The sequence below is a fragment of the Dromiciops gliroides genome, chromosome 3 (genome assembly GCF_019393635.1).
Source record: "Dromiciops gliroides isolate mDroGli1 chromosome 3, mDroGli1.pri, whole genome shotgun sequence".
NCBI classification, from domain to species: domain Eukaryota; kingdom Metazoa; phylum Chordata; class Mammalia; order Microbiotheria; family Microbiotheriidae; genus Dromiciops; species Dromiciops gliroides.
The window spans coordinates 564466760-564485968 of NC_057863.1; the positions used below are offsets into that span (position 1 = coordinate 564466760).

General features: G+C 37.3%; 1 protein-coding gene across 6 annotated transcripts in view; it reads right to left on the bottom strand.

The window, feature by feature from the left end:
- The window catches only part of GRM5 (glutamate metabotropic receptor 5), a 682630-nt gene extending 664302 nt beyond the window's left edge, over positions 1–18328 (bottom strand). For 4 of the 6 annotated variants that reach the window (XM_043994306.1, XM_043994305.1, XM_043994302.1 and 1 more), the window contains exon 1: positions 15703–15944. The gene's annotated coding sequence lies outside the window, so the exon portion shown is untranslated. Of the gene's footprint in view, positions 1–15702; positions 15945–17614; positions 17708–17987 lie in introns of those variants that run through there. The other 2 variants (XM_043994304.1, XM_043994303.1) reach the window with 2 other exon arrangements.
- Between the last annotated feature and the right edge of the window lie 881 nt (positions 18329–19209).

Below are 19209 nucleotides of genomic sequence, written 5' to 3' on the forward strand. Positions count from 1 at the left end.
TATATAATAATATCAAAATTTATCTGGTAAAATGAAATTTCTTCATATCAAGGGCAATAATGAAATGTTTTAGGAATGAAGAAGGATAGGAATAGCAACCAGACCTCAAATTATACATATAGAGTAGGAGAAGTTCAAAGCCTTCTGTTACTGTTTAAAAACAGAGATAAATAAATGGAAAAGATGATAAAGGAGAATTAGAAACAATGGAATTCAATAACCCAGTGTTTGGCAAACTAGAAAATATAACTTACTTTGGAAAGAACTTCTTGTTTGATATAAATAGCTGGGAAAATTGGAAATCAGCATGGTAGAAATTAGACTTGTAGCAACACATCTTACACCACTTTCCACAGTAATTCTCAATTGATATGTGATTTTATGATTAAAGGTCAGAGTGTACAAAAATGAGTAGAGAAGCAGATCATATACTTCTCACAGCTTTGGGTAGATATATTTCTTTTTTTTTCTTTTCCTCATTTACTATTTTATTATTTTCCAGTTACATATAAGGATACTTTTCAACATTTGCTTTCATAGGATTTTTAGTTCCAAATTTTTCTCCCACCCTCCCTCCCCTCCTTCCTCCCCAAGACAGAAAGCAATTGAATATAGGTTATATATGTACAATCACATTAAAAATATTTCTGAATTGGTCATATTGTGAAAGATGAATCAGAACATCAGAACACAAGGGAAAAACCTCAAAAAACAAAAACAAAAAACAAAAAAAGTAGAAACAGTATGGTTCAATCTGCATTCATAAACCACAGTTCTTTTTTTTTCTGGAGGTTGAGAACATTTTCTATCATGAATTCTTTGAAAATGCTTTGGACCACTGTATTGCTAAGAAGAGTGAAGTCCATCACCATTGTTCATTTCAAAATATTGCTGTTACTGTTTACAATGTTCTCCTGATTCTGCTCCTTTCAGGCAACATCAGTTCATGTTAAGTCTTTCCAAGGTTTTTCTGAATTCCTCCTACTCATCATTACTTTTCACACTGAATTTTTAAAACCTTGTCTTCTAAATTTTCTTCCTCCCTCCCTCCTCAACCCTACTTATGAAATCCAGCAGTTCAATATACTACATATCTCCCTCTACCCCCAGTAGGGAATAAAAATATCATACGTGTGCAGTTATGTAAAACATCTACTCATTAGTCATGTTATGAAAGAAAATAAACAAAATACCTTTAGAAAGAGGAGGTAACAAATAAAATTATACTTCAATCTGCATGAAGATACCATCAGTTGTTCCTCTCTTGATGGTTTGCACCTTTTATATGTCCTTCTGATATCATCTTGTTCTTCATTTCTTTCATAGTTACTACTGATAACTGTATTACCCTCCATCTTATTCCCTCCCCTTGATATTTACTCCATTTTCTATTGAATTTCACCCTAGCCCTCCTTGAAAGAGTTTTGCTTTTTAATGCCCCCTCCCCCAATCTGCCCTCCCTTCCTTCACCTCCCCCCCCCTACATCTCTTTCCCCTCCCAATTTCCCTCAGGGCACAATATATTACTATACCCACTTGAATGGGTATATTATTCCCTCTTTGAGCCTATTCTGATAAGAATAAGGTTCACTCATTCCTCTGCTCCTTCTCCATCTTCCCCTCCAATCCATAAGCTTTTTCTTATTTCTTTTATGTGAGCTACTTTTCCCCAATCCACCTCTCCTTTTCCCTTTCTTCCAGTGCATTCCTGTTACCACTTAACTTTAGTTTGAACATGTCATCATGGGTCAGCTAGGTGACCCAGTGGACAAAGCACCAGCCCTGGACCCAGGAGGCCGTGAGACCACATCTAGTCCCAGACATAAGCCACCCCACCCTGCCTGCCCCACAAAAAACAAGGATAAACAAAAAAAAATTTACAGATATCATTCCTTCATATTCAGTTCACACCTGTGCCATCTGTCTAAGTATAGTATTTTCAGCTGCCTTAATACTGAGAAACATCTTATGAGTTAGAAGTATTATCTTCCCATGTAGGATTCTTTTAATATCCCTCATGATTTTTTTTTCCTGTTTACCTTTTTATGCTTCTCTAGGCTCTGTTATTTGAAAGTCAAATTTTCTATTAAGTTCAGGTGTTTTCATCACAAATGCCTGGAAGTCCCCATTTTTATTGAAATCCCATTTTTCCCCTGAAAGATTATAATTAGTTTTGCTTAGTAGGTCATTTTGTCTGTAGTACCAGTTCCTTTGCCCTCTGGAATCTTATATTCAATGCCCTCTGGTCCTTTAATATAGAAGTTATTAGATCTTGTGTTATCCTGACTGTGGCCCCACAGTATTTGAATTCCTTATTTCTAGCTGCTTGCAATATTTTCTCCTTGACCTGGGATCTCTGGAATTTGGCTACAATATTCCTGGAAGTTTTCCTTTTAGGATCTCTTTCAGGAGGTAATCAGTGGATTCTTTCAATTTCTATTTTACCTTCTGCTTCTAGAATATCAGGACAATTTTCTCTGACCATTTCGTGGAATATGATGTCTAGGCTCTTATTTTGGTCATGGTTTTCAAGTAGTCCAATGATTTTCAAATTATCTCTCCTGGATCTTTTTCCAGGTCAGCTGTTTTTCAAAGGAGATATTTCAGATTGCCCTCTATTTTTTTATTATTATTATTCATTTGGATTTGCTTTACTGTGTCTTGGTTTCTCATAAAGTCACTAGCTTCCATTTGTTCAATCCTAATTCTTAGGCAATTATTTTCTTCAGAGAGCTTTTGTGTCTCTTTTCCCATTTGTCTTTTCAAGCTGTTGACTTTTTTCTCATGGCTCTCCTGCATTGCTCTAATTTCTCTTTCCATTCCTTCCTGCTCCTCTCTAAATCTCCCTTCTGTCTCTCCTACTTTCTATTCAAAGTCCCTTTTGAGTGCTTCCATGGCCTGAAGCCAATTCATATTTTTCTTGGAAGCTTTGCATGCTAGAGCTTTGACTTTGTTATTATATTCTTCTGGGAGTGTATTCTGGTCTACCCCTCCCCCAAAGAAACTGTCTATTGTCTGCTACTTTTGTCAATTCATCTCTATCTGGAAGCAGATGTCTGATTGAAATCTGATTCTCTGTGGTAGGAAGCTTGGCTTGCCTGTGCCCCCCCCCACTGGGTCACTACCACTTGTTTCAGCCCACTGGTTCAGAACCAGGGTGCTTTGCCCCAATTCCAACAGAAACTTCAGCCACTTCACCCTGACCAACTAGTGAACCCCCTCAGTGGTCCACGAGCCAAGCCTCAGAAGAAGTCACTGTCACCTAATACTCTGAGGCACTGGTGATGCAGTCTGTTCCTGGATGGGTCCAGACTCCATGCTGAGCTTCCCTCTCAGCCTGATCAGCAGGTGATCTCAGTTGCCATCTTTGGCTGGAAAATAGTCTCACTCTGTCCTTATGTGAGTTAGGCTGCTCTGTTATTGTATGGCATTATTTTGGAGTGAGTGGACAGGTTTATTGGGAGCTTGCTGGAGTCATAGTCTTCCCTTTGCCATCTTCACCCCATCCCCCACAATGGAACCCTATTGTACACTCAGTTCTGAAATTCATTCTCTCACAAAAGCACTTGGAAAACTATATCAGACATTCCTTTTCTTTTAAAATAAGATGGCATTGTAACTGCCTTCCCAGGTTTGCACCCTTTCTAATTCACACAATTACCTTTTACTGTTCACAACTAATTCTCAAATAGTAATATATTACATACCCCCCTCTACCTCCACAAGGGAATAAAAGTATCAGTAATATGAGACAATAATTTTTCAAATGCTATATTTTTAGGAAAGGGGTATAATTTAGAAGATTATTGGATAATTGAAATTTTACAATAAAATACTATACTGTCTCAAAATGATTTTCTTTTATTTATCATAGAAACTCAATCCAATTCTTGCAGGCTGCCTGGTGGCCTGTAGGCTCCCATAACTTTTTCCCTCTGCTTCTCATACTTCTGATTATCATAGAATGCTTTCTAACATATTTACCCCCTTTACATTTGTGGATTTCCACATAAGTGAATATATTCTTTATGTGAAATATACTCACCTTCTCTGCTATATAATACTTTATTTTTGGTTTTTGGTTTTTGTTGTTGTTGTTGTTGTTGTTTTTCAGTGAGGCAATTGGGGTTAAGTGACTTGCCCAGGGTCACACAGCCAGTAAGTGTTAAGTGTCTGAGGCCGGATTTGAACTCAAGTACTCCTGACTCCAGGGCTAGTGCTCTATCCACTGTGCCACCTAGTCGCCCCAATCTTTTATTTTTGAATGAGTTATAATTCAATATTGGCAAATTTCAGATTGATACTTCTGATAAATATTTTTATTTTATTCATATATATATATATATATATATATATATATATATATATATATATATATATATGTATACTCTCTCCAAAAATGTGTTATAGACTCTGTCGATGTGCCTTCACCCTATGTATGTAAACCATACAATAAATTTTCCACAAAGGAGCCACCCATCATACTGAGAAAGAAAGGTTCCTTTAGTTCCCTTGCCATTGCATGTAAATCAGTTGAGCATATGGCCCATCATTTGGTTATCACTCATTCTTATCACATGCATAGCCCAGATTATTTTCTTGTCAGTGATTTCTCCAATGAGATATTTATGCCACTTCTCCTGTGCAGTTCTTCATTGGTAATATTTTGAAGTCAATTACAGGCCATGATGAGTTTCTCTATTGCTCTTTAGGCAATTTGAATCGTTAATTTGTCAGAACCTATTTATACCCTGACTTGTATCCAGATAGTACCATAAGGAGAGTAGTATTATTGTTTTCTTTTGTTTTTTTAAGATGAATCTTTCTTTCAGGGGAAGGTTGGGACTATTAAAAAATATATTTTTGAAAAAAAATTTACCCTATTTTTTCTTGTCTTTGTCAACTCATAGAACTGTTCTCCCTGTCCTTCATACTCAGACTAAAAAAAAAGATCCACAAAACTCTATTTTTTCACATGAAGTGCTACTCTGCCACCATATGTGTCTATTTTTTAAAACAAGGTTCACCTTTCCATGAGCATCTGCCAATATTGAGAACCAAGTTCATTAAGTTCCAATGATAGATGTGAGGGTATTTTTTACTTTCTGAGTTAATATCTAAAGTTTAGTTTTTGAATTAGAATGTGTTTTGCTTTAATATTAGTATCTCCAGCATCCAGCTCATTGTAAGTACTTAGTAAATATCTTTTCATTACTTATTATTTCATTCATTACTTATGCATAAGTATATAGATATCTAAGAATACTTTAATATGTATACCCCTCCTACCACTCATTTTAGTTTGAAAATTATTTAACATATCTGATACTGGGTGATATTTACTGATTTTCATGAAATCTAGTGTATCAGTAATATCTGGGCATTTGTCTACCCCTATTTTGGATATAAAACTATCCTAATCAAATCACATTTTGAATTTGATAACTCAAATATATAAGGACCATTAACACATAGAACATATTCTCATAACTATGTATAATCATGGAAAAGCATTAGAAAAATGAGTGGGAAAAGGAATGTATATGGGAACAGTAATGTCACCATAAACATGGAAGAAATCTATAGAGATTTACAAAATATGTATAATAATACAATTCTGAATAGTATCTTATACCTGTATCCAACCATAAATTTTCTTTTTTTCTTTTTGTTTTTTTTCAACTATATATTTTCAATCCATGTCTCTATCCTCTCAAACACGAAATGGACACTCAGTTAATCATTTATACATAGCATATTAGATTGAGTTATTATTTCCAGGAAGATTGTGATATTTTCTTAAAACTATATTTTAGAATCTAAATTATAAACAAAGGGTTTTTTATATCTATAGAATCTACAACTATGGAAATGTAACTGATTAATGAACCTGATGTGTGCAAAGAATTTTAAGTAATACATTTATGTATTTCACTTATATGTTTACATAATTGAAAAGGTTATCATACATCATAATCTGTATTCACATAATTGAGGTTTCCCTCTAAATATCTTTACTTTAATGTTCTCCATAAGAATGATAATCTTCCAGGCTTGGGACTCTTATATAATTAAATAACGAAATAGGAATATCATAAACCTCAAGAAATAAACACAAATGATTTTTTTGTCTGAGCATCATTTTAATCACAATTGAATAGAAGTGTGTGTATGTGTAGGTATGTATGTGTCTGTGTGTGTGCATGCAAGCATAATGATATTTCTACCCCATTGATGTATGTTCATCAAAACAAGTGCACTGAGCAGATAAGAGACTCTGGGAGGGAAATGATACTAAAAGCTATACAGACTGAAAGAAAGCAAAATCATTGGGCATGTCTGAAGCACACTTCTGTGACCTTGTTAACATGCCTAGCAACTATGCATGTATGCAGAAAGAAGGAAAGAGACAGTTTTCATTGAACATGTGTTACAAAAAAGGGGATTAAGAAAGCAATACCATATAGAAATAATATCTGTAATTTTTGTATTGATAAAATTCCTGATGATAGAATTAAAATTAAACCCATTAAATTGATGTAAATTATTGAAACAAGTAATTTAACAGCCAATGAGGATTGGAAATAGACCTCTTTATTTGCTAAGGATGCAAATTAGGTTACCTAGTCTAATTTAATTACTGAGTACTATTTCTTCTCACAATGCAGACTTCCCCTTCTTTCCCACTATTCATTGTGCACCTATAAAGACAATTTAGAATCATATTCATTTTAGTTTACATATAATGGAGTACATAGTTCAGTAAGCACTTATTAATCATATATCTATATCTTTATATGACTGTGATAGATTCTAGGAAAGATTCAATGATAATTTTAACATAGTCCCTATTATTGTGGCGGTTACAATCTATTGCAGAAGCTGATGCTCAGTAACTATAATACAAAAGGTAATGTGATGATCATAGAAGATCCATGGAATCAAAATGCATTTGTGGTCATAGGAAGAAAAGATCATTTTTCCCTCTGAGGAAATCAGAATGTTTTATGGGGTACTTGTACCTAGGAGTTTTCAATAATCTATTATTATTATTATTATTAAACTTAATAACAATAGCTAGCATATATGTAGTAACTACTATGTTGCAAACATTGTTCCAACTGTTTTATAAATATTATCTCATTTGATAATAGCTACAGATTTTCAGAAAAAGACAGTTCAAGCTCATTGAGTGAGCTAAACTGTGTAAAATATGGACAAATATGAGGACAGGTATCAGTCTCTTCCTGAGTCTTGTCTTCCCTAAGTTAAACATTTCTAGTTCCTTTTATGATCCTGATCCTTAGATGGCATGGTTTTAGATTTCTCCCTATTTAATCACTTAATTCATATTAAGCAAATTAATCATATTTTTCTCTTGCTTTAAACAGGACAGGCACATGAAATCAGGAACCTTGAAAATTAGAAAACAGAATTTAGAGTCAGAAGGAACCTTAGGAGATTAAGTCCAACACCCTCAATTTATGGGTAAGGAAACTGAAGTTTAGGGAGACTAGATAAATTGCCCATAGTTATTCACAAGACTAGTTAAGTCTTTCATGTTAAATGCTATTTCTTTGACCTGCCAGATACTTGTCAGTAACTAGTACTTTGATCTGGGAAACTCCAATACATCCACTTTTTTCCCAATGACTCCCTGTTTCTGCATGCATTGATTAGTATTCTAATATGCCTTTCACCTTTGTCTCCTCAAAGGGCATATGAATGGGGATATCTCCCTTCTGCCAATGACCCTAGATTTTATGAGATACCTACTTGGACCTGGGAAAATGAAAAGTTCCCTATGATAATCCCTAAAGGGATTAATGAAAAAAACCAGAAGCTTCATGGAAAATGTAGCATTTGTTCTGGGTACAATTAATTCATGGGAAGGATTTTGACAAGCAGTTGCAAGGACTGGGAGAAGGGATATGGATATTATAAGCCTATTCAATGGCATGAGTAAAGATACATAGGGAGAAAATAATAAGCTATATATGAGGATCATCTGATACTCCAGTTTCTTCAGAATGCAGGGTATTGGGGGGGTAGTAATATAAAGTGCATTCAACAAGAATTTATTATGCAGCTCTTATGAGCCCAAAACTGTGCAAAACACTGAGGATACAAACAAAACCGAAATTCTACCCATGTTATCACAGAGTTCACAGTGAACTGGCAAACAATATACTCTGGATGAAATGGAGATAATATTAGGGGTGGAGGGAGAGAGGCACTATTATTAAGAGTGATCCAGAAAGGTTTCTTCTGAAAGTGGGATTTTAGTTGACATTTGAAGGAGGCCAGAGAAGCCAAGATAGCCAGGAGATAGTTTTATGGAGAGATAAAAATTCTCCACGTAGGGAAGAAAAAGTGAAAATGCAGAATCAGAAGATAAAGTACTTTTTCTGAGGAACAGCAAGGAGGCCACTATCTCTAGATTATAGAGTACTTGGAAAGGAGTAAGCTAAGACTGGAAAGGTAGGAACGGGGAAGAAGCGCTTTAAAAGCCAAACAGGGGATTTTATAGTTGATCCTAGATGTAATAGAAAGCCACTGGAGTTTAATTATGGGATATTGCCATTGTCAGACCTATGATTTAGGAGGACTGATAGATAGCTGAATAGAGAATAGATACTCACCAAAAAACTATTGGGAAATAACAGTCTTGAAATGATGAAGGAGGTTGGGAAATTCAGAAAAGAAAAGAAGGCATATATGAAATGATACCATGAAGGTGAAATTGAGAGCATTAGGCCACCGGTTGGATACAGGGAGTGAAAGAGAATGACGAATTAAGAATAACATCTAGACTGTAAACATGGGTGATTGGCATGAAGGTGGTACTCTCAACAGTAATAAGGAAGTTTGAAAGAGGGTTTTAGGGAAGAAAGATAATGAGATCATTTTTGCATATTTGCAATTTGAGAAGTCTCTGGAAAATCAAGTTTGTGATATATAATATGAAATATGAGACTAGAGGCCAGGGAATGTGAAACAAAATTGGAAAGATAATGAGGCTCCATATTGTGGTTGACTTTGGTGGGTGCAATGAGGGTTAAGTGACTTCCCCAAGGCCATACAGCTAGTAAGCATCAAGTGTCTAGGGTCAGATTTGGACTCAGGTCCTCCTGAATCCAGGGCCGGTGCTTTATGCACTGTGCCACCTAGCTGCCCCCAGTGGTTGACTTTGGATGGGAAATGAGACTAGACTTTGTTTAAAAAGCAATTAGAATGCTTTTAAGTGAAGAAGTGACAGGATAAGATCGGTGATTTTGGTAAACTGTAGCATAGTAGATAGAGTGTTGGTCCTGGGGTCAGGAAGACTCATGTTCATGAGTTCAAACCTGACTTCAGACACTTACTAGCAGTCAGATCCTCAGCACATCACTTAACCCTGTTTGTCTTAATTCCTCATCTGTAAAATGAACTGGAGAAAGAAATTGAAAACTTTCCTTTATCTTTTCCAAGAATACCCCAAATGGACTCAAGAAGAGTCAGGTAGGACTGAAAAATGACTGAACAAATCAACTCACAGTAAAAAGCATAGTTATATAACAAGGATACCTGTTAAATAGGGAATGGGGAACAAACTGTGCTATATGAGTAGAATGACATATTATTATACAGTTAGAAATGTTGTAGAAAACCCATGGATCACTTCCTTATAGAAACTGTAAAAGGGAGTATTATAATAACATGTAATATTATAATCCAAATCCAGAGCTTCCAAATCAAAGGAAAAAAAAATAATACAAGTAGCTAGAAAAAAAAGAGTGCATATATTAAGGAATCAGAATCCGAATCAAACATGCTTTAGCAGCCACCACTATAAAGCAGTGCAGAACTTGGGAATATAATCCAGAAGGCAAAAAGATATGGGCTTGCAGCCAAGAGTAATTTACTCACAAAAGCTGAGTATAATACTACAAAAGGGAAAAATAAACATTTAATGAAATAGAGGACTTCCAGGCATTTTTGATGAAAAAGCCAGAGCTGCATAAAAAAAGTTCAAACATAGAAGTGAAAAGAAGTTTAATCAGGTAAAGAGGAATGGATAACAATAAAGAAATAAATGAGGATAAACTTCTTATATTTAAGTATAGCAAGATATAGACATTTGTCCTGTCTAAACCCTATCATCATCAGGATTTACAGAGGGAGTCCAGTTAAACAAAGTCTGTGAGTGGTTCTCCTACAACTTGATTATCTTAAGAAAGAAGTGAAAGAGAGGGGAAGCAGAATACATTAGGTAGGCAAAATTATTTCACAAAATGAAGGTGCACAGATATCTAAACAAATGAAGAGGAGGTGGTAGGGAGGTATCACTTTAAGTGGGTAAAGACATAATTTTTATGAGTGGATATTCATTATCAAGATTATCCACAAATTCAACATTATACACGAAGACAAGTTTAAATCTTTATAAACAGGATAAGGGGATGACTTAAAATTTGGTGAAATTGATCCCTAGAAAACTTGAAGTCTTCTAACTTTACCCCTATGGAATATTTTTAAAAGAAATGTTGAATGTGAGCAATTTGAAAAAAAAAATCATGGGAATATTTCTATTCTCAAATATATAATGAAACAACACAGGAACAAAAACAAAAAGAATAATATATGAAATGGCTATAATAATTTAAACAAAGAAGCTCTTATTATAAGGGAATCATATATAACTATAAAACGTTAATTGCAGCACAAGGAATAGATAATGAAACACCTATCCTTTTTGTTCATTAAATTGATGAGAGACTATGAAAGTAGAATCTTCCATACATTGATAGCTGTAATTATAATTTTAGGTATTTTTCTAAAGTATTCATTATATGGAAAGATTCCGTGGGGGTTGGGTTACATATCTAGAAATTATTATTTTGTAAAAGCAGAAGGAATCATTAATATGTATATACCTGCATGTATCAGTGTTCATTTATGATTTCTTTTTCTTCCTCTTTATACACCCTTATAGATCATTTTATGACTCTTTCCCTTTTGATGGTGTTTTCCCAGGGTTCTGGCTCTTATCAGTATCAAATGAAATCCTACTTTATTGGGGAATTCATGATTAACCAACTCTATAGATCAATATTCTAATAATTTTATTTAAATAATATTCTTTCTAAAAATGTCAATATTATCATAATTACATACGCTGAGATTTTCTCAAAAGATTCAGGAAATATTTTGTATTTTGTGAAAATAACCCTGCATTCATTATTTTCTCAATCATATTATAAACGTATTACATTTTGGCTTAAGGGGTTCAAATTTAAAATAATTAATGGATGTGTCTTTGATACAAGAGCTATTTCCAAGTATGCAAAAAGAACCATGAGGATACAATTGAGACCTTTTGATATATTGCTCATTTATTGTATTTTAAATGTATAACTGATGTATGACTGTAACTGAAACATGAGAATTCTGCAGAATGGAATGATTTTCAATAACCATTAAATACTAGTTATTCAAAACCAATGCAAATCTGAAATTGTGGTATTAAAAATAATAATAAAAATAATTTGCCTTACTTTCAGGACTTTAAGGAGCTTCACTGCATTTCTGTGTGTTAAAGCAAATTAAACTTGTAATGTTTTAAATTATCCTGAAAAATATTATGAATACAAATAGGTTATGTTATTATTACAGTGCCCACTTGTGCCATTACAGTGATGAGGTTTTCAGGGTTTTCTCATAGCAGTTATGTTTTGATATTTATAGTCAATGGCACATAATAAGAGCAAGGAAGTGTATTGTTGTTGTTTTTTAATTCTGTGGATAGAAAAGTGTTAAAATCATTTTAATCATTACTTAACTTCTCTTGAATACTCAATCTCCATAATATAAATAGCATTGGTTCCATACAAAATATTCATTTTAATTGTAATTAAGTATATATTTTTTTAATTTTCCAGATAATTTTACTTAAAGTAATTTGGTAGTTTGATAAGATACCTCTACTGCAATGGGATGAAAATGATAGTTGGAATTAGGAGTATGGGTTTCAAGTCACATCATGTTTCATATAAAATCTGTGTCTACTGGTGTATATTATTTAATTTATTTGAGACTCCATTATATTGTTTGTATATTGGACACCATAATTCTTTGGCTGCCTACTTTGTAGGGCCCTTATCAGCATCAAATAAAATGTTGTATGGAAAGAGCTAAATAATACTCAATTATTTTCATTTTATAACCTATCTGCTAGTGTTTGTATAAATATAATACATACCATGTTAAAATTATTAGTAAATGAAATTAAACATACCTTTGCATGAGAAGGAAGCTACCAATTGCTTAATAAAGGGGGAAATGTTTTCTTTAGGCTCAATAACCCAATAGAATGTAAGTTCCACCTGGGCAAGTCAGTTTTCATCTATAGTGCCTAGATTTGGGATTATAACATTAAGAAGAGTTCATATTTATATATCCTTTGAAGATTTACAAAATGTTTTCTTTCTTTTCCTGCAGCAATCCTGTTGCATAGCAAGTACAAGAATTATAGTCCTCATTTTATATATGAGTAAACTAAGCCTTGGAATGGTTAAGTGACTGGACCACAGCTAATTTCAAATGCAGTCTCTGTCCCTTACTACAAGACCAGTATTCTTTCCACTACACCATGTTATTTATGAAAGGCTATAAAGATGTTTTCTAAATATGGTGTTGAACAAAAGAGTCTTTAGCATAACAAATAGTGTACTAAATTAAATTAGCCATTACATTAGTTACAGTGCTCACTCTAGATAGATCAAAAGATACCAGCCATTTAAAATACAGAAGACAGTTAGCACTTCTTGCAAATTTAATTTATATGAATTTGAAGAAGTGCCATCATCAAGCATAAAAGTACACACATACAACTTGGGTAATAATAGAGTGAAGCAAAACATTTTGGAATTTTTTTCTTAAATATTTATTATTAAGATGCATATTTTATCCCCATGAATATACCAGCCACAACAGAAAATTATTACAAACATAGATTCCCCCAAAAAAACTGGATTTATCTAATATTAGCTTTCCACACCAATCAACTACTATTTCATTTCCACTCAGTTTATCACACATCTAATGCTTGGAATATTCACCAGAGAAAGCCAAGTGATAGTCTCATAAAGCCACCATGCCTTTCTAAATAAGCAAAATAATGTTTAAAAAACCTACTATTCAAACCATTTAGATGAGGAAGAAACAAATATATTTTTACTGTGATATAAATTTTTCAGTCTTTATCATATTTGTAACTATGCCTACAATAAACTTCTGACTGAAAACTCAAAAACTGATCCAACAATTTAAATACTTCTTATTGTATAGACATAATATCCACTTTTTGAGGGAAGCCCTCAATTTTATGTTTCGATTTTTCAGCTTATGCCTTGATGTTCAGTATAAAACAAACAGCCCAAGTCTGCAATGAAAGAGGTAAACAAAGGTAATATGGATACATGAAAAGTGAGAGAGAGGACTGAAGCAAAGATTGAGATATATCCCAAACCAGAAAACAAAAACAAAAACCAAACAACAACAACAACAAATAATGCACAATGAAAATGAACTATTCAAGACAACTGATTATTGAAGATCCTATGCTCTCTAAAATGAGATACCCTCCTAGACCACGTACATTGATATCTTAAGTGGAAATTTCTAGGAAGGACTTTATATTCATTTTGAGGTCTCTGTTTTGTTTGTATTTTACCAGAGGCAGTTAGCTAGGAGACTTTTGCCTTTAGAACTCTTCCCTGGTAATTGCTGAAGAAGAGGGTCACCCAGGGAGCTGTCCAATGTGCTGAATAGCCTACCAGCATATAAAGCAGGGAGTTAGCATAATATTCTAGCACCAAGCTAAAAAACTAATGACAGAAATCTACACTGTGGAGCATTCCTTTTCAAATGGGAATGATACTCTTCTGTTCATATGAAAATAAAGATACATAATTTTAAAAGTATATGGATATTTGGAAAGTGGAGGAAGGGGGAATTTACATTATAAAAGAAAGATTGACCCATGTGTGTGCGGGTTGGGCACACAGGCACACACCTGTATGTAGGGAGAGAAAGAGAGAAAGAGAGAGAGAGAGAGAGAGAGAGAGAGAGAGAGAGAGAGAGAGAGAGAGAGAGAGAGAGAGAGAGAGAGAGATAGTGAGAGAGAGAGAAAGGGAGAGGAGAGGAGAAGAGAGGAGAGAAGAGAGGAAAAGAGCAGAAGAAAATCAAAAGAAAAGTAAAGAGGATATATCGAAGTTTCTATTGCCAAGTATTTTGGCTGTCAAGATGGTGGTAATTCATTTATTCTGGATCCTATCCAAGTAGTCCATGAGGGTATCTCCAGAATGACACAAAACGGGCATTGCAGGAGAAAGTAAATTGCTGCATTTCAAAGATTTAAAAAATACATACATACATATCTATATATATATATCTATATATCTATACCTATATATAATTATGTGGTGCTAGCTAGGAAGGCTCTGTAAAGATCCTTTTTTGTGCCTGAAGAGTTACTCTGGTCACACCACAGTGCCCTCTTGGGGTGCTTGAATCTGGGTAAGGGAGACTGGTTCCAGCCTAGATCTTGGTCATTCAAAACAGGGAAAGACTATGGGGCGGGTGGTAAAGGGGGGTTTCCTCAAACTTGCAGGTGTCTTTTTATCCATATGAAGCAAAGGAATGTATACGGTTCTGTCTTCTCTGCCATTAGGCTCTTCATTTCAAATGAAGTAGCACTACAACTAAACTCATTGTCACAAAATAGCTTTTCAACCCCTCTTTTGTATTTTTTTTTCAGAGCCCACAGGAATCCGATGGAAGACAGCAGGGAAACTGTCATCCTCATAACAATAACATGTTTTTTTTTTTAAAAGCAGTGTTTTAAGAGTCTGTAGAACCTTTCATTCCCCCCTCACCTCAAACGCAGATAATGTTCTATGCACTGTTTTAATACTTTGCTCCACCTGGCCTCCACTGCACCCCTAGTTCTCTTCCCGGACCTCTCTGTCTCAGCGGAGCTGCAGCCTAATTTGTTCTATGGCTTGCATTATGCACCCTCTCTCTCCAGGATTAGCACCATTGTTTTAAAATTGTATATATCATATATAGTAGACAGAGAGGGAGAGGAAAGAGCAGGAGGGCACCTAGGCGGGAGGGGGAGGGGTAATGGGGGATATCCCCAGCCAAAAGGTTGAAAGAGCCAGCTCATTAAGATCTGCTTTCACCAAGGCTCGCAGTCTGTCTACTTCCTGCATCGAGCCGCTTCTGCCATTTCAGAGTGAATCTATTTGGGGGTGATCCTCTATTCTCTTTCTCCTTTCCCCTTGAGCTTTCCTGACAATACCTGAACTTGGATGGACCTAGCTTGTCTTAGTGAGAGCATCTCTATCCCCATTGGTGGAAGGGCTGATGGAAGAGCTCGGTATGGGTCCATATTCCTGCCCCTGCCCCCACTCCACCCCTTCAGTCTTCGCCACTTTCCCCCGTGCCAATGAGTTATAACTGCCTATTCTCCCAACAGGTATGGGGAAGAATATCAAGAGGTAGAGGAAAGAGACGAACTCAGCAAATCCTTATTTCCGCAACCCCCTTGTCCTGATCACCTAAGACAAGCTCTTAGAACATCTCCCCCCACCCCACCCCAAGCCCGAGCTTTCTGCTTTCTTCCGTAGAAAGAAGGTTGGCAGACGAACAGCTTACCCACTATTGCTTCGCCAGCGAGAGACGATCTGACATCCCTCCACAAAGTTTAGCTTGTCCTAGCAAGCGGCTGCAGAGCTGGGCGCCCAGGGGGCCTGCTTGACCCTTTAATGCTCTGCCTGCAGGTTTAAATCCCACTCTCATCAAGGCGCGAAAATGCCGGAGCCAGCAGAGAAGCAGCTTATGCATCTATCCCCCCCGCGCTGGGAGAAAGAGAGAGGGAGAGGAAAGAGAGAGGCAGGGAAGGGGAGGGGAGGGGAGAGGAGAATACAAGGGAGGGGAGGCAGTTTGTATTTATAGAGAACAGAGTTCTTCAGCGCAATTTTTTGGTGCCACCAAGTGGCACATTGAGTCCCTTTAGGAACCCGAATATCAAGTCCAAGCACTGAACACGCGCATACAATCCAGGAAGATGCTCATTTATCGATACTGAGAAGAGCCCTGAATCAGGTGTTTTCTAGTGGTCCCTATAGATTCCGGAACATGGGAGTCATTTTTCTGCTTTCCCCTCACGAATGGGCCCCACAAGTGGGGCTCCCCTAAGATCAAGGTTTCTCCCTGCGCAAAGAACACAGTGGCTGTTGTTACTGGCTTTTTTTCCTCCTTTCTTCGGGCAGCTGGACACCGGTGCTGTCAACCAAGGATAAAAAAGGTAGTGCCTAGCTAGCAACCCCTCACTTTAGTGGGAGCCCCTACTTCTCTCGGCCTCTAGTGTCCGGGTTTGCTCTGAATAGCTTTTAAGTGAAATATATCTTCTGCTTCCTGCAATCTCACCTTTACCAAGCAGCCCCAATCTCCAAGCTCACTCCTTCAACATTCTATGACTCTCTCCATCCCCCTCCCCCCACCCCAATAAAACACCAAGAGACTGGGACAGAAACAAAACACTAGATTACTTCTCATCCTGGAAATTCTCACCACTGATTGCCACTCCCAAAAGAGAGAAAATTGCAATGTCAAGGGGCCCCAAAGGTCACCTAATACAACTCCACCCTAATAGACCTACCCTTTGAATTCAACTTCAACTCCGCCCCCCCCCCCCCGCCAAAAAAAAAAAAAAGAAAGATGTCTGTCTTTGGACAAAAAAAAAAATTTGAAACATTTGACTCTATGTATCTCCAATGTCTTAAGGTGTCCTTGAGATAAAGACTGAGCCCTCTGCCTGCCCCAAGCTCAAATCTAACCCATTCCTTTCAATCTTACCCACCCACCTGTGGCCCTAACCACTCAAAGTACCCTGGCCTTTAGATTTTGCCCCAGACATCCAGAAACAGCACTTCACAGGCTACCTCTAATTCTCAGAATCCAACCCTTTCTCTGTCTTTGTCTCGCGGTGCACCCAGTCACCAAGTTGAAGTTGGCTGAATCATCATTTTAGAGAAGTTAAATCAAGGAGCCCTAGTCTTGATGAGATTTTAGCATCAAAATAGAGACTAAAGAACACTAAAAGCCCACTGGTTCCAGATCATCGGTCCCAGAGGAATCAGTTTACCAAGCAGCAAAACGTGTAAAAAAAAAAATGGTAAGCCCCTCCCACTCCCTCTTCTCAGCAAAGGGCTCAAAAGACCTCTCAGACAGAAATATCTAGAGCCTGTTTCAACCGTGAATTCACTAAAGTGAGAAATATCAGTGCATGTACCTGGCCCTCAACGACCTAATCCTCTCAAAAAAGACACACCATTCAATCCAGCACTGCAAACACAGTGTGGTGCATATGCATCGGTATGCATAGGGAAGAAGATACACTTGCTCTAAATGCTTTCTTTATCTCAAATAGGCTCTTTTCTCCTTTGATTTTTTTAGTTCGTTTTCTATGGAAACGAGACTACTTAAATCCCTCAATTATGCAAATAAAAGCAAGAGATCTTCCTCCATCTCCCACTGGAGGGACAGTGCTACTGTATGTACCCACCAGAGACTGACTTGGAATTCATTTCCTATTCAGGCAACACACGTCCTTCCAGGGTGACTTTCTCAAACTTACTGGACCTCACCGTGCCTGTGCCTGCAAAAGATTCATGGTCGTCAGCCCCGGCCGCCCCCTCTCCCCTTCTTCTCTGTACCCTCACCCAACACCACAGGAACACGCACAAGCGCGCGCGCGCGCGCACACACACACACACACACACACACACACACACACACACACACACACATACACACACACCCCTCCTTCACCCTCCCCCTTCATTCCCAGATTGGGGGAAGGGGGTATTCCCTGCGCATTAGAAATAAACTAATAAGTGAGGAGCTTGTAGAAAGGAAGAGAAAAGAGGTGGACTTACCAGGTGTGTCGACACCTGCACTCGTAAAACCCTGGCCCAGCTGCTGCTGGTCCACACATCTTATCTCAGCGCCTCCAGCACGTTCCAGGCTCTCCTCGCCCCTGCAGCAGCCGTAGCAGGCGGCGGCGGCTGGGGCAATGATGATGGTGGCAACTGGAGCACTAGAGGCAGAGGAGTCAGGGGCTGCAGTAGGGATGGTGAAAGCAGTGGAGGCAGCAGGCAGGTCTAGCTTTGGCCAGCGCCCGGAGCACGTGCCTGCTCCAGCTTGTAAACGCAGCTGGAAACAGAACGCCTCTCTGTTCCTTCCACACCTTTTCAGTGCAGAAAGGCGCGGGGGAGGCACTGAGGGTGGATTGGTAGAGTGAGGGAAGAGGTGTTCTCTTTTTTAGCAAGCACTGGGTGGGTGGGTGGGGGTATGGCGGGTACACCTAGTTCACCTAGTTCTATTGTTTATAAGAGACGCCGGCTAGGGTAGTCAGCCACTGTGTTTGTCCGTCGCTTGCTGCGGCTCCTGAACCACGATGGAGGAGCTGCTAGGATGCGGCGCTAGGGCTGAGGGAAACGTCTTGGGAGGCGTAGGTGATGTGCCACTTGGGCAGAAGTTGAAGAGTCAGGTAGTTAATAAGTCTAAGTGAGCTTCCAGTCAGCAGAAAAGTGGTCACAGAAACCGTCCAAAATGGTCTGAGCCCGATCCATATCTCCTTGTCATGGGAAAGAGGCAAATAAACGTTTTGAAAGCTCTCCTGGTAGAGTTTTGTCCTGATGAACGTGTACATTAACTAGGGGTAGAGAAAAGGGAACTCCCACCCAGAGTTCTGTATCCAAAGAAACACAACTCCCAAATGCTCTAGCGTGGTTGGAGCCTTGCACAGGATGTTATATTTGTGGAAGCGATGAATTGAGCGAGGTAGGGGGTGAGTAAAGCAGGGTCTCTTATTATAATCATCATCATTAATATTTTGTTATAATCATTGAAGATGCAGGTGTTTATATAATGTCATATTTTAAAGCCAGTGTGCTTTTTCAAAAGACTTCCAAGATCTCATTTTCTCCATTTCACATAAATCACTTAATATCTTTTACTTCTTCCAACATATGTTTTTTCTCCCCAACATTCTTCTGGATATGCCAAGGTTGTTATCCTTATGCTTATAAATATAAAGTTATTTTTGTTTCTACTACTGAATAAAATATCATAATTACTGACATAGTTCACTTTAAA